Source organism: Octodon degus, unplaced genomic scaffold (genome assembly GCF_000260255.1).
Source record: "Octodon degus isolate 3935 unplaced genomic scaffold, OctDeg1.0 scaffold00061, whole genome shotgun sequence".
In the NCBI taxonomy this organism is placed as follows: domain Eukaryota; kingdom Metazoa; phylum Chordata; class Mammalia; order Rodentia; family Octodontidae; genus Octodon; species Octodon degus.
Window position 1 is genome coordinate 8,298,456 of NW_004524637.1, and position 12,851 is coordinate 8,311,306.

A 12,851-nucleotide genomic window follows, 5' to 3' on the forward strand; every position below is an offset into this window, starting at 1 on the left:
CATTGGAATAACTTCGGTCCTCACTGTTGCTGAGGTTGGGGAGGCCGGGCCCTTACCTTGAGCATTACTTCCTGGCTCCAGTGCAGATCTCTCAGTCTACTGGCACAAATCCTTCACCCTGTTAGCACAGACTTTCTAGCTTCCACCACTGGCCTTGGGCCTTCCCAGTGCAGATCCTTGAAGTGGACTTGCATGAGACATTTTTATGGGCTCTAGGCCTCCAGCTAGACTCATTCTGGACACTGCCACAAGATCCAGCTCCTTCGCTGGACAGAGACCATGCAGAGTCTATACTCTTTCACATTTGGCTGTTTGGGTGAATATTATAAAATGTTATAAATGATCCTGTAAGTCTGTTGTCTTGCAAATCCTGACCACAATAGATACTCCACAAGTTACAGTTATAAGATGAAACTCCCGGTTTTTGGCCACTCCTGAGCACCAGTACTACTCTAGTTATGTTTACAAACTTCCTGCTGAAGCCACTCTGCTTTCTTCTTGCTCAAGACTTTTCATGCCCTTCAGTATTGTATCATCTTCTCATTCTGAACTCTGCCTAAACAGTCACTCCTACTTCCTTTTTTGGTGCATGAGACAGGCTGTCATTATGAAGCCCAGGCTGGCCTTGAACTCATGATGATCCTCCTGGCTCAGCCACCCAACTCCTGGGATTACAGATGAGTACCACTGTGTCTGACCAAAAAAATTCAGAACATTTCACAAGTTGGTGTGTCATCCTTACATGGAGCTGTGTTAATCACTGAGTTATTCCAATTTTAGTCTTAAGTGTAAGTGACCCAGGTCTTTTTGAAGTAACTTATTTTTATTTTGTGGGACCAGGGATTGAACTCAGGACCCTGAGTTTGTCAAGCAGGCACTTATTCTACTGAGCTATCTCCCTGGCCCCCTGGCCCTTTATTTTTATTTTTATTATTTACTTAGTCCCCCCCCCCCCAGTACTGAGGACTGAACTCGGGACCTTGTGCTTGCCAGGCTGGTGCTTATGCCACTGAGTTATATCCCCAGCCCTGCTCCAGCTCTTTAAAGTTCTCCTCTGCCACAAATTCTTCAGGATCCACTTCAACCCTCCACCCTTGGTGCTTTCTCCATTGGTGAGCTCTCAGTAGCCCTTCCTGTTGGAAGACTTTCTCCCTGAGGGTCTCACATTTCCACAGGTCTGCTGAGCAGAAGCAGCAACTGACTTTGTTCTAGACGACGTTTCCTCTGGGGTGCTGGGTTACCAATGGTTTTGGAAGACAGATAATTTCTCTGGAGCAAAGGGTAGGTTTGTTTGCCGTATAGACAGTGCTGTGTCCCTCCAGGTCAAAGGCTAGGCAGGCTCGCTGCCCTTGCACCAGGTCCCAAGCTCAGATTCTGATGCTAGGATGCAGCCCTTGGGGGAGGCAAGGCTCTCTCTGCATTATCCTGTACCTGCTGGAGTGCTGTGTACAGTACGGCCCTTCGTCTCTGACTCCTTGTGCATCTTGCCAGCGCCATGAAGCTTCAGCAGGCTAAGCTGTCAGCAGGATGAGGATACAAAGCCCTGCTCCTTCACAGTTGAGACAGTTATTATCATGTGGTTGCTGCACACTTTTTAGTTACAATCTACTGTTTTCTCCCCTTTTTTCTTTTCTTAGGTTTGGAGAAAAAGGGAGGGCATTTTCTTCCTGCGGACCATTTCTCTATCTGGGTGGATGTGACTGCTTCCTTGGTGTCCTTTGCCTTGTTCCTCTATCCTGTGTGTCTCCTCCCAGATTACTCTCTACATTGGTCCTTCAGTTTTCAACTCCACACCCTTGCCAGACCTCTCTGGAATCGGGCATTCCCATTTGTTTCTGGTCCTTGTTATTGTATTTAGGCTTCTCATGGACAGAGTCTGGCTGGCCTTCAAGAATCTCCCTTGGTTCCTAGTGAGCACTGTGATTAATAACAGCATTTGTGAATGAGTGCTCAGGCTCAGAAAGATTAAACTGAGTCTGACCAGGTCATGGTCATCTTTTCCATAGTTCCCACCAGAGGGTGTGTCATAGCTTGGGGTTTTTGCATGGGGAACAATATAAAAAAAGGACATGTTTTATAAGATTATTTATAATGGTAATCCAAAGAATCATACAAGAGTGCAGGAAATCTGTCCACACACTAAAGACCAAAGTCTCCAACTGAGGGCCTAGTTCCCAAGACAGTGTCCTGCACGAGTCCAGCTGAAGACCTAGAGCCCAGGACAATGTCTCCTACAGGCCTATTTCATGGATTTGCACTGGGAAGGCCCAAAGGTCAGTGGCGGAAGCCAGAAAGCCAGTGCTAGCAGGATGAAGGCTCTGAGGGGGTCAGCGCTAGAGTCAGGAAGCAATGCTCTAAGTAAGAACTGGGGCTCCCCCAAAAGGTACCACAGCTATCCTTAGGGACAATGAGGTCCTAAGCTCCTCTAGTGAGGAGGAAAGCCGGGTTCCCGTCAGGAAAGCTAAGTCAACAAGCTTCTCCAGGGCACTGAGCAGGACACCATCTTCCCTTTGGGAGCCAGGAAGTGATGCTCAAGGTGAGGACCAGAGTTCCCCTACAGTGAACCGTAGCCCTTTGCAGTGACAATGAGATCATGAGCTCCTCCTCCAACAAAAACAGCGAAGTTCACCAGGAAAACTGGCATGACACGATCCTCCAGCAAAATAGCATCTCCCTCGCAGCTTCCCAGCAGCTGTACCAGTTCCCAACAGCTCCAACAGCTTCTCCAAGAGCTTCCCTAACGCTCTTCTCCAGTTCTGCCTCTTCTGTGGCCCGCAGCAACCCCCAGGTGGGCCTCCAGTGCCACTCCCAGCACAGTGCTAGTTGGGTTCAGCTGTGTGTAGCAAGTTGCCCACCACCTGTCAGTGCAGCACAGGGTGTGTTCTGTGTTAGATTTAGAACACGGGGAAGTCAAGGATCTCCACTGCTACCTGGTTGAGGCCGGAGAGCCAGTGCTCCCTACGAGTAGTTGAATGAGTTAGTAAAGGTATTTTAAAAAATTAGAACCTGGAGCGTTTACTCACAGTTCATTCTCCACAGAAGTTTTGATGGCAGGCACAGAGATCTCTTTGACTGACTTCACCTTGCTGCCGTAGTGAGCTGCACGGAGCTGTATGCGGATGCAGCCTACGGTAGTCCCTTGCGTGTTGCAGAGGCTGTGTTCCAGACGCCCCAGGATGAGTGAAAATGAGCGCAGTAGCGACGTTATAGTTACTGTACTATTTATATATATATTAAGGCTTTATAAACCCTTCCCACACTCTTAAAAAAATCTTTTATTTTTTGGCAGAACCGGGGATTGAACTCAGGCCCGCGCACTTGCCAGGGAAGCACTTATTCCACTGAGCCATCTCCATGGCCCCTAAAAAATCATTCACATACTTTTAAAAATACTTCTAATGTTCTTACCCATTTTTAAACTCATACACCTACGTAATTTTAACAACATATGTATACTGCATACTATCCCATAGTATAGCGAAAAATCCGTGATAAATTTAGATTAATATTTTTTGAAAATCCACGGAAGTGGAACCGCAGAATAGTGAAGCACTACTGTACTTGTTACCTTCCTGGTTTCCCACATGAGCTCACGTGAGGTTTGAGTTAATAATTTTGATTAGTCAGATAAATTCGACATAGTTTCATTCTAAGCAGCACGTATGGGTGAAATACCCACAAAGCCTTCTGGCTTCTCTGAAACAGCTCTCTAAGAGCAGAGCCTGTCAAGCAGGCAGTAGGTACCCTGTGCGCCCCAGTTTCTGCCTTTAAGGATGGCTTTAGGCTTCGGATTCTTATGCTTTGACAGTGCAGAGAGGGGTTTCCCCCACCCCCTGTATTTAGAACAGGGTCTACAGGGTCTCACTGCGTAGACTGGACTTGTGATTCTTCTGTTTTCAGCCTCCCAAGCGCTGGGGTTACAGGCGTGCACCACCATGCCCAGTCTCAGTTCCCCTCTCAGTACCCCCTCACGAGTGGGGCCGGCACTGCACACCGGGAATCGAACCCTGGCCGCTGTGCTAGTCCGCTGAGCTATCAGGCAGGCCTGAGAGGATGATTGTTGACTGCCTCTTGTTTCCAGTATGAAATACTTGGAGGACGCAATCTCTGGGGAGATTTAAGGGAACCACGCAAATGTCGTCCTCAAGTGTCCCAAGTGTCTTGGCAGAGTTTGGGGGGCAGTGCTCTGTCTCCACTGTCTCTCAGGTGCTCTGAGCTCAGGCATGCGCAGGGACACAGACAGCGCTCATTATATCCACTCACCTGAGCTGCACACAGTACACTCAGCACCTAGGAGCGCAGCTTCACACTGCCAACGTGGCCAGGCCCAGGCAGTGCCTGCCTCTGAGGAGCAGAACCGAGGCTCCTGGCCCTGCACCCCTCACCTCAGGGGCCCGGCTCTGTGCTTCTTCCCCAGCTCCTCACAGCCCTCACCTGCGCAGCCACGCTCTGGGTGACAAGTTGCTCCTTCTGCCCCACATGCCCCTGTGATGTGGTCAGTCAGTAGTCCCCAGGGAAGCGCCCTGAAGTGGCTGCCCTATCTCCCGGGCACTGGCTAAGCGGATCTTGGTGTACATGCCCTCTTTGGAATGAGGGTAGTGCTGTGTCCCCTTGTTGCAGGCAGCCTAAGTTAGATAGAAATATTGTAGGTAGTTAGACAGGGACAAGCCCTCAAAGGGGATGACAAAGACCAGACACCTTACTCGGGAGATGCTTCTGGTGTGAGTCAGACCTAAAGATCAAACAAATGCTGACCTCCCTAAAGTTGGCATCCAGGATTGCTCATTAGTCGGGAAGAATCATTGACTGAAGGTCACCAGATAAGGTTGTCCGCTTGCTACATGACTCACTACCCCATTTGGTCCTAGGCCTAATAAATTTTACCTGAGCAATGGTGCTTGTAATCCCTTGACCATAGTTTTGTCCCACCCTGTATCTGCCTAAGCGGGACCCCTTTGTCTCTACCTTAGCCCCGCATGGTTTTGTCCTATAAAAATAACCTGAAGGAGACAGCTTCCTGGGCAACCTGCTCAGGGACCCCCCTCTGTCCTCCGACAGAAGCTTTCCTTTCCAATAAAGTTTTACCTTCAGCCTCCGTTTGTTCCTAAAATTCATTCTTCGGTTTTAGAGAACACGAACTCATTCAGGCCAGGTTGGGAATTTCACGTCCCTGTATCACCCTGACGTCAGATTTTTTCCCTTGGCTATAACCTCTCCAGTGGGAAGTGACCAAAACGTATTTTTGTGCGAATTTCACCCAGACCTGCGGTTTGGACTGAAACACCACCGACCTCACTCACAGCATGAACAACTCGAGCAAAAAGCAGAAACCGTCCTATTTATCTGACCAGTCAAAATGACTAACTCAAATCTCACAACTTCTGGGTAGGGGTTCTGTAGGCGGCTAGAGAACAGCCACAAAGAAAGACCATGCTCCTGTCCCGTGTCCCTGTCCCCTTGTCCCCGCACCCGAGGGCCTCTCAGTCTCGACAATCAGTCAGATGAATGACCCGCATCTGAAAAGCCACCTCAGGGCTCCTAAACCCATCCACAGAGCCACAGGTCTCCGACCCACCGAGGCTTTGACCTGGGTCTGCGCTGGCCGCCAGATCGCGCTGTGGATCGGAGGCGGGTCAGAGGCAGGAGTCGCGGGGATTTCGGGCTCCCACGGTAGGAGTGGCGAGCGGAAAGGGAAGGCGAAGCCCGCGAGGCCGTGGGGCAGCCGTCCACGGAGGAATAAACACCGCCCATGAAGCCAAGCGCGTCCCGGAGGGGCTGGGGGCTGGGCGCAGCCGGAAGTGCCCCGCTGGAAGGGATCCCGGGATCTGCTCAGCCTCCGGCACTCGACCTCCTGGGGTTCAGCGCCTGGCCGCGGGGACCAGAAACTGCAGGCGTGGCGGAGGCTGGAGCCCGGTGCCTTCGGAGCGCGCGTCCTCCCCCGCCGGGAGGTTTGGGACAGCGTCTCCTGCGCTCCGCCCCTCCCTCTTCTTCCTTCTCTCCCACTCGGGGAGTCGTGGGCAGGGCTTATTTCCCGCCAGCATTTGCCAACACTATCGCAGGAACCTCGTGTCTAGTAGGAGCAGAAAACCCAACCAGGAGACTCCCTCACGCCCTGCGCTGTAGCCCCAGCACCTGGAACCCCTGAGGGCCTGGGCTGCAGAGAGGAGGGGGCCTGCGCAGGGCCACGCACATCCCCACGCACGTGCACACACACACACACATGCACGCACGCACGCATACACACGCACTGCCCTGAGAACGTCTGGGTGAAAGGTACCACACAGGCAGCCTGATCCAGCTCTTCCCTGCAACCCGTTTCTGCAGCCCAGTGCGTGATGCGTACTCAGCACTATGCAGCCCAGGACCTGCACTTGGCCCTTGCGTCCTCGTGGCCACGCCCCCTAATGACCCATTCTGAGGGCCCGCAGCTCTTTGCATGTCACCTGGGGTCAGGTTGTAGGCCACTGAGTTAGATATACTATAGCCCTCAGAGAAACCAATATGGAAGACATTATACCATGGCAGAGAAAGACACTTGCCCTGTGGGCCAGACCTCAGGACAGAATATTAGACAAAGGCAGCGGCATACCTCTCTAGGGATGAACATGAGGGACATTCTAAATAGGATCAATTGCCTTGCAAGAGCCGTGAGGAGTCATTAACCCCCAGAAGCCCCTGTTGTGCATTCAGGTCCACTTGCCGTGAGATTCCCTTCCCCACTCGATTTTGATTTAATCAATTTAACCGGAGCAATTATATTTGTAATCCTATTAGCTGACCACAGCTTTGTCCCACCTTGTGCCTACCTTGCAGTTCCCATGTTCCCCACCTTGAACCCACCTCACTTCATACTTTCCCTCTATAAAATTCCTAGGAAAGGCAGGGTCCTTGGCAACCCATCAGGGTCCCATTCTGTCCCTCTCTTGTAGGACAGAAGCTTTTTTTCCCCCAATAAATATATTTTGCTCTTAACATCTGTTGTTCCTAAAGTTCATTCTTTGGTTTTAGAGGACATGAACTCGTCCCAGGTATTTTTCAGGTTGGGAGTTTCATTCCCCTGTATCAAGGTGAGTGGGCACCCGCGGGGCAGAAGGGGCACTCTTCACAGGCTCCAGATAGATAGATGTGCACTGCATCATAGATAGATCATGCAGTGTGATCCTCTGGGACCCGAGCCCTCAGGACATGTGCTGTTTGCCAGAGGACTCCGTGGACTCCGTGCACCCTGTGGGCTCTGTGCAGGTTGCCAGTTTTGCTTGGAATGGGGCAGGATAAGCATTGTTCTTGATCCTCTCCCTCCAAGCAGGGGTCCCCAGGGCCTCACTGGCAACTTCTGCTCAGGGAGAGGTGTGGGAGGGTGGAAGGGTGCCTGGAATGTGTCACATTAAAGGCAGGTTCAGAAGCTGTGGCACCCAGTGGGGGAAGGTCAAGCTTCAAAAGGTCAGAGAGGAATAGGGAGAGAGGGAGAGGAAGAGGGAGAGAGAAAGAGGGAGAGAGAGAAGGAGGGAGGGAGAGAGACAGAGACAGAGACAGACAGAGAGACAGAGACAGAGACAGACACACAGGGAGAGACAGAGACAGACAGGGAGAGATAGAGACAGAGAAGAGAGGAAAGGAAAGGAGAGTGAGTGGAAGGAGAGACTCACATGGAGACACAGCCACAGCCTCTACTGTTGGCATGGTTGCCTCTGTTCCACTCTTTCCTGGCAGCCCTGGGGACCTCACACCTGGAGGTACCCACAGACTCTAATGGGCCAAGGCATGGGCCCGTGCAAAGGTGGGACACAAATACCCACAGTCAGACCTTACCTGCACTCGGCTGCCTCCAGGGCCAAACCTTGCTCAAGAGCAGGAGTGTGTGTGTGTGTGTGTGTGTGTGTATGTGTGTGTGTGTGTGTGTGTGTGTGTGTTGGGGGGCTCTAGAATGGGCCCTGCTTTGCTACTAACCAGGCACAAAATTTCCAGGATGGTGGACTTCCTTCCCAAGTGACGTCCAGCTCTGAGGACCCAGAGCTTCCTCAGCTCTCCTCTTTTGCTTTTGGTTTAAATCCACTGCCCAGTGCCAGGCCAGGAAGGCTGTGTGGGCAGCCTGGGGACAGACAGACAGACAGTAGGTTCACTGAGTGGTTAGCTCCTGAGAACCCTACAGATCAAGTCACATGCCCCCAGGACTTGTTAGGGGCAACTGAAGCTGAAAATTGATCACATGTGTGAGGGCAGGACAAGGCCACAGGGCCTAAAGAAGTCCAGCTACCTCTGTCTTGAGAAAACTCTCCTGCCTGGACAATGTCAGCCATTAATCACTAGGCAACCTTGTGATACTAACTTTGCAAGAGTGTAATTCACAACCCTACTGTTGTTGCTCAGGGCTTTTGCCCATCAGGCAAAGAGGCCTCCAACTGACCTCAGCTTTTGTCTCTTGTCTCTATTTTCTACATTCCCCTGCCATTTTCTCCTGGGAACAATCAGAGACCAAGGACAGAGTGGGGAGGAAGTAGGGGCAGGGAGTGTGGGGTGAAGGGTGGTGGGAGGGAGTGGGGGGCGTGAGTTTAGTCCCACAGATGCACAGCCCTCCCCCTTCCCTGTTGTTCTTCATTTAGAAAACTAAGGCCGCTCGGGCCCTCCTCTTCCAGCCTACCCCGGTGCCCCCCTTTGCTGTCTGTACCAGCGCTATCCCTGGGTGTCACTTGGCCACATAGTTGCCCTTCTCAGCCTCCCTGGGTGAGTCCTGTTTCCATCGAGTTTCCTCTGCCCTATCCTCCCCAAAGACAGTTGGGGAATTTGCTTCTCGCGGAGAACCTGTAGGTGGCTGCCCAGGGAGATTTGGCAGTTTATCAAGGATTTGAGAGACAGAGAGGGAAGCGTAGCTTTTTCTAAAGGTAAACACAGGGCAGCCATGTGCTCAATGCTGGCCAGAGGACTTTGGTCCACAGATGCTGTTGGGGACAGAATTGAGTGTGTCAGCAGTTGTAAACTTCAAACTCTAGGACCCAAGGTGCAGCTTTTGGGGTCAAATTGCACTGAGGTCCAGGTGATGGGGAGCCTCTTCCTGTTCACTTACGTACAAGCGGACTAGCTGTGTCCAACAGTTACTTAGGAGGAGAGAATTGACAGGGCTCTTAGGCCCCCAGAGCAGCCTCAAGCTTTCCTCTGGACCTCATTAAGGAGCTCAGCACCACTGGGCAGCCCGCAATCAGACTCTTAAAATGTAGTTTCCACTCAGGCTCAACAGCTGCCCTAATGTGTGTGGAGACTTTGAACAGGCTTGGTTGGAGAGGGACACTTTCTTTTCCCAAGAAGGGCTTTTCCTTTGTGTAAGACTGAATTCCCAAGCACCAGTCTCCTGAGTTCCCTCCAGTTTCCATCAGGCTCATCTCAGAGTAAATTCTCTTGCATTTTGCCACTGGTAGCTTCTCTGTGCAGTTCATTGCTAAGCAACTCTTATCTCTAGACTGGACCTTAGCTATTGACGAAGAAAGTATCCCAATTATAGGCTGGCTAAGAAGTAATACAATATATTCAAATATTTTTATATTCTTTCTTTTGCAAAAGATTTTTTCCAATTTCAGTTTTAATATGCAATTATCCACTTAATTTATACCAGGATGAATGAGTCTGTGATCCTACTTATTGATAGAGATAATTCATTCCTGCTATAGTTTAGCACATTTCAGTGACAGAATGGGTCACAGAACTTATTTAGTCCTGGGACCCATACAACCTGCTCACTGAACTATCACTTCAGGGGAGAATGACAACTGTGTTCAAGTTGACAGATAGCTGCATTCAAAGACAAACTGGGGCCATGGGGGTCATGAGTGAACTGTTTCAAATATAGCCAGCTACCTTTTTTTTTTTTTTTTTCTGCGGTACCGGGGATTGAACTCAGGACCCTGTGCTTGCCAGGCAAGTGCCTATTCTACTGAACTATCTCCCTGGCCCCCATAGCCAGCTACTTTGAAAGAGCCAGGACCTAGTTGCTTGCAGTTGGTGCATGATCGTCTGTCTTGGCTTTAAAGGAACATGAATATTACTTCCCCCTCCCCCCCCACATCATAGAAGACTCTGGAGCTGGGGAGGGAGTCACCACTTCTCTGTGAACAGGCCAGGTCAGCAGACTTTGGGCTAGAAGATCAGTTGTATGATACAGCAGATGACAGTGGAACCACAAGTATGTTTGAGACAACTTCGAATGTCCATACTTTCTGGATTAACGTCAGAGTGGCACATCCTGAGCTGGCCATAACAACAATGTAAAGCCTCTTTCTGTTTCCTGCCCTTGTGAAGCAGGGTTTACTGCAATGACAGCAATCAAAAAGGAGATTTGGACTAGACTAGACGTAAGCCACACATTTTGGGTGTCACTGTTCCCAGTGCTCTGACATGGGCTGCTGAGTAGTCGAGTGGGAAGCTTAGGGCTCTCCCAGATTCTGCATTATAGTAAAATGTTAATTATTTTATTATGTATTGTGATGTAATACTGTAATCATAGAAATAAAGTTCACAGGGCTGGGGAGATAGCTCAGTGCTCTAAGTGCCTGCCTGGCCAGTGCAGGGACCCAGGTTCAATCCTAGGTACTGCATGTTGAGCTGGCCCCAGAACCCCAGGTGTGTTGTGCCATCCACGGAAGCTGGGCGAGATGGCGCCCACCTGTAGTCTGAGTGCTGGGGAGGCTGAGGCAGGAGGGTCACTATGACTCTGAGTTGTATAGTGAAACCTGCTACCAAATAAATCAATCAATAAATAAGAGAAAAAAAGAAGATTCGCAATGCTCTTAGGACTTGAGTCAGCCCAAAACATTCCCCCCCCCAACAAATACCTCCCCCACACCTATGGAAAAATTGTCAGTTGTTTTCCAAAAAACTCATCCTTGATGCAAAAAGTTGGAGACCACTTAGTTAGGAGGTGCAGTCTTGGGTTTGGGATATGTGTGGGCCTATTTTATGGTGCACTCTTCGGACTTAGACTTTCCTTTTGAGACAGGGTCTTACTATCTAGATTTTGTTTTAACTAAAGTGTCTGCCACAGTTTTCTATACAAGAAGCATGCTTTGGTGAAAGGCATAAGAGGAGAGGGGGAGAAGGCTGGAGGGAAGGAGATAGGATTAGAGCATGATTTTCATGTGTGGAGATATTGCAGTGAAGCCCGTGAGTATAATTAGTATGTGTTAATATTTGTAGTACAAGAAAAAGAAGTGTGCTTACTAAGAAAGCCAGACACTCATATTTTAATTATTTATTCATATATGCTGAAGTGTAAGGGATTTTCTCCTTATAGACCACTCATGGATCTAAAAGCCAGCACTGTGTTTTTGGTTGATGGTTCCCATAACACTGAGATAGAAAATTTTGCTAAAAGTTCAAGCCTTTTTGCACGTTCCCACAAAAAGCTGTGATACTTCACCAAACAGCGTACAGGTAAGCCTGGTATAGCGTAGCAGCGATCCTCATACCAAGTTCACTTAAAAGGAATTTACCAAAGTAGAAGATAATAATTAGTGCTGTAAACACCTCCCCGGCAGAGGGGGACCTACAAACAAGGGCAAGGCAACGCCTTATGTCAGAGAGAAAGAGATTTGTGTCTAAAAGGGAAGCAGGGGGCAAAGGTCACGATTCTCTTCACAGGTGGGAAATCTGTTGGATGCTCTGAGATCCTGCCATAAAACTGAGGAATCTGGGTGCTGAAATCTTGGCAGTTGGTGCGAAGGATACTGCTTGTTAATGATGGAACCCGCTGCCTCTCCCGCCAACACCCGTGGGCTCACCCTGGAAGGCTTGGTGCTTCTCAGAGGCTATCTTTTACACCCACACAGTCTATCTGTCTTGGAATCGAGCAAGAATCGGCAACTATAAGGGCAGAAAACACTAGTATGGTTTGCCAAGTAGAAGTTATTTTTTTAAGGCCAAAGCCTTTCGATTCTAACATTGTAGAATAATATACTTCCTCAGTTCTTTTTATATACAAAAAGAGTAACTTTCCTATTTTATTAAAAACGATTGAATTCGGTTTGTTTCTGAGATATGACTCTCTCCTAGGTATGGATCTTTTTTGTTGTTGTTGTAAAACCTGCTTACTATCATTCATGAGATTTTTTTTTTTTGTATTTTGGTACAGGGTCTACAGGTTCTAGAGGGTCTCACTACTAGGTCAGACTTGTAGAGACCCGCCTGTGTTCAGTCTCCCAAGAGCTGGGATTACGGGTGCACACCACCACGCCCAGTCTCAATTGCCATCTCAGTGTACCCTGGGGGCAGGGCTGGCACATGGTTTTGTTCCTAGATCTTAAAGCGGGTCTGGGGGTCAGCTTTCCCCACACCTATTTGTCATAGCCGGACACCACTTACTGAGGATCACTGTGTGCTGGAGATTAAGCTGTTAATTCCACTTAAACCAAAGACTGCTAGAACACAGTCCTGGACCTTTGGATTTCTCTATACATTCCTTTCCTGGATCACTTTTGGGTGCTTTTCTGCATATCTGGAGTTTAGCGTTGCCTGGACACTTAGACTTAAGTCTTTAGACTTAAAGACAAATAATAAGAATTAAAGACAAATAACCAAACTTTATTCTATTTGAAGCAATAGTGATCAAGTTGGACTTCTAATAATCCTGGCAATCTGTTTGGATTGGATTGAAATTAAAGATTAAATGCCAGCGTATAAGTACTGATAAGCAGGGAACCTTGGAGACCTTGAAATAAACCTTGTTCCTCTGAGCTGCAATCTATGAAGAGAGATTACCCCTTCCAGAAGTTAATGTGGAGATCACGCAGGAGAACATAAGTGTAGCGGCAAACTATAAAATGCCGCATGCACATAAAGTGCATCAAGAGAAAATAACTTATTAATTT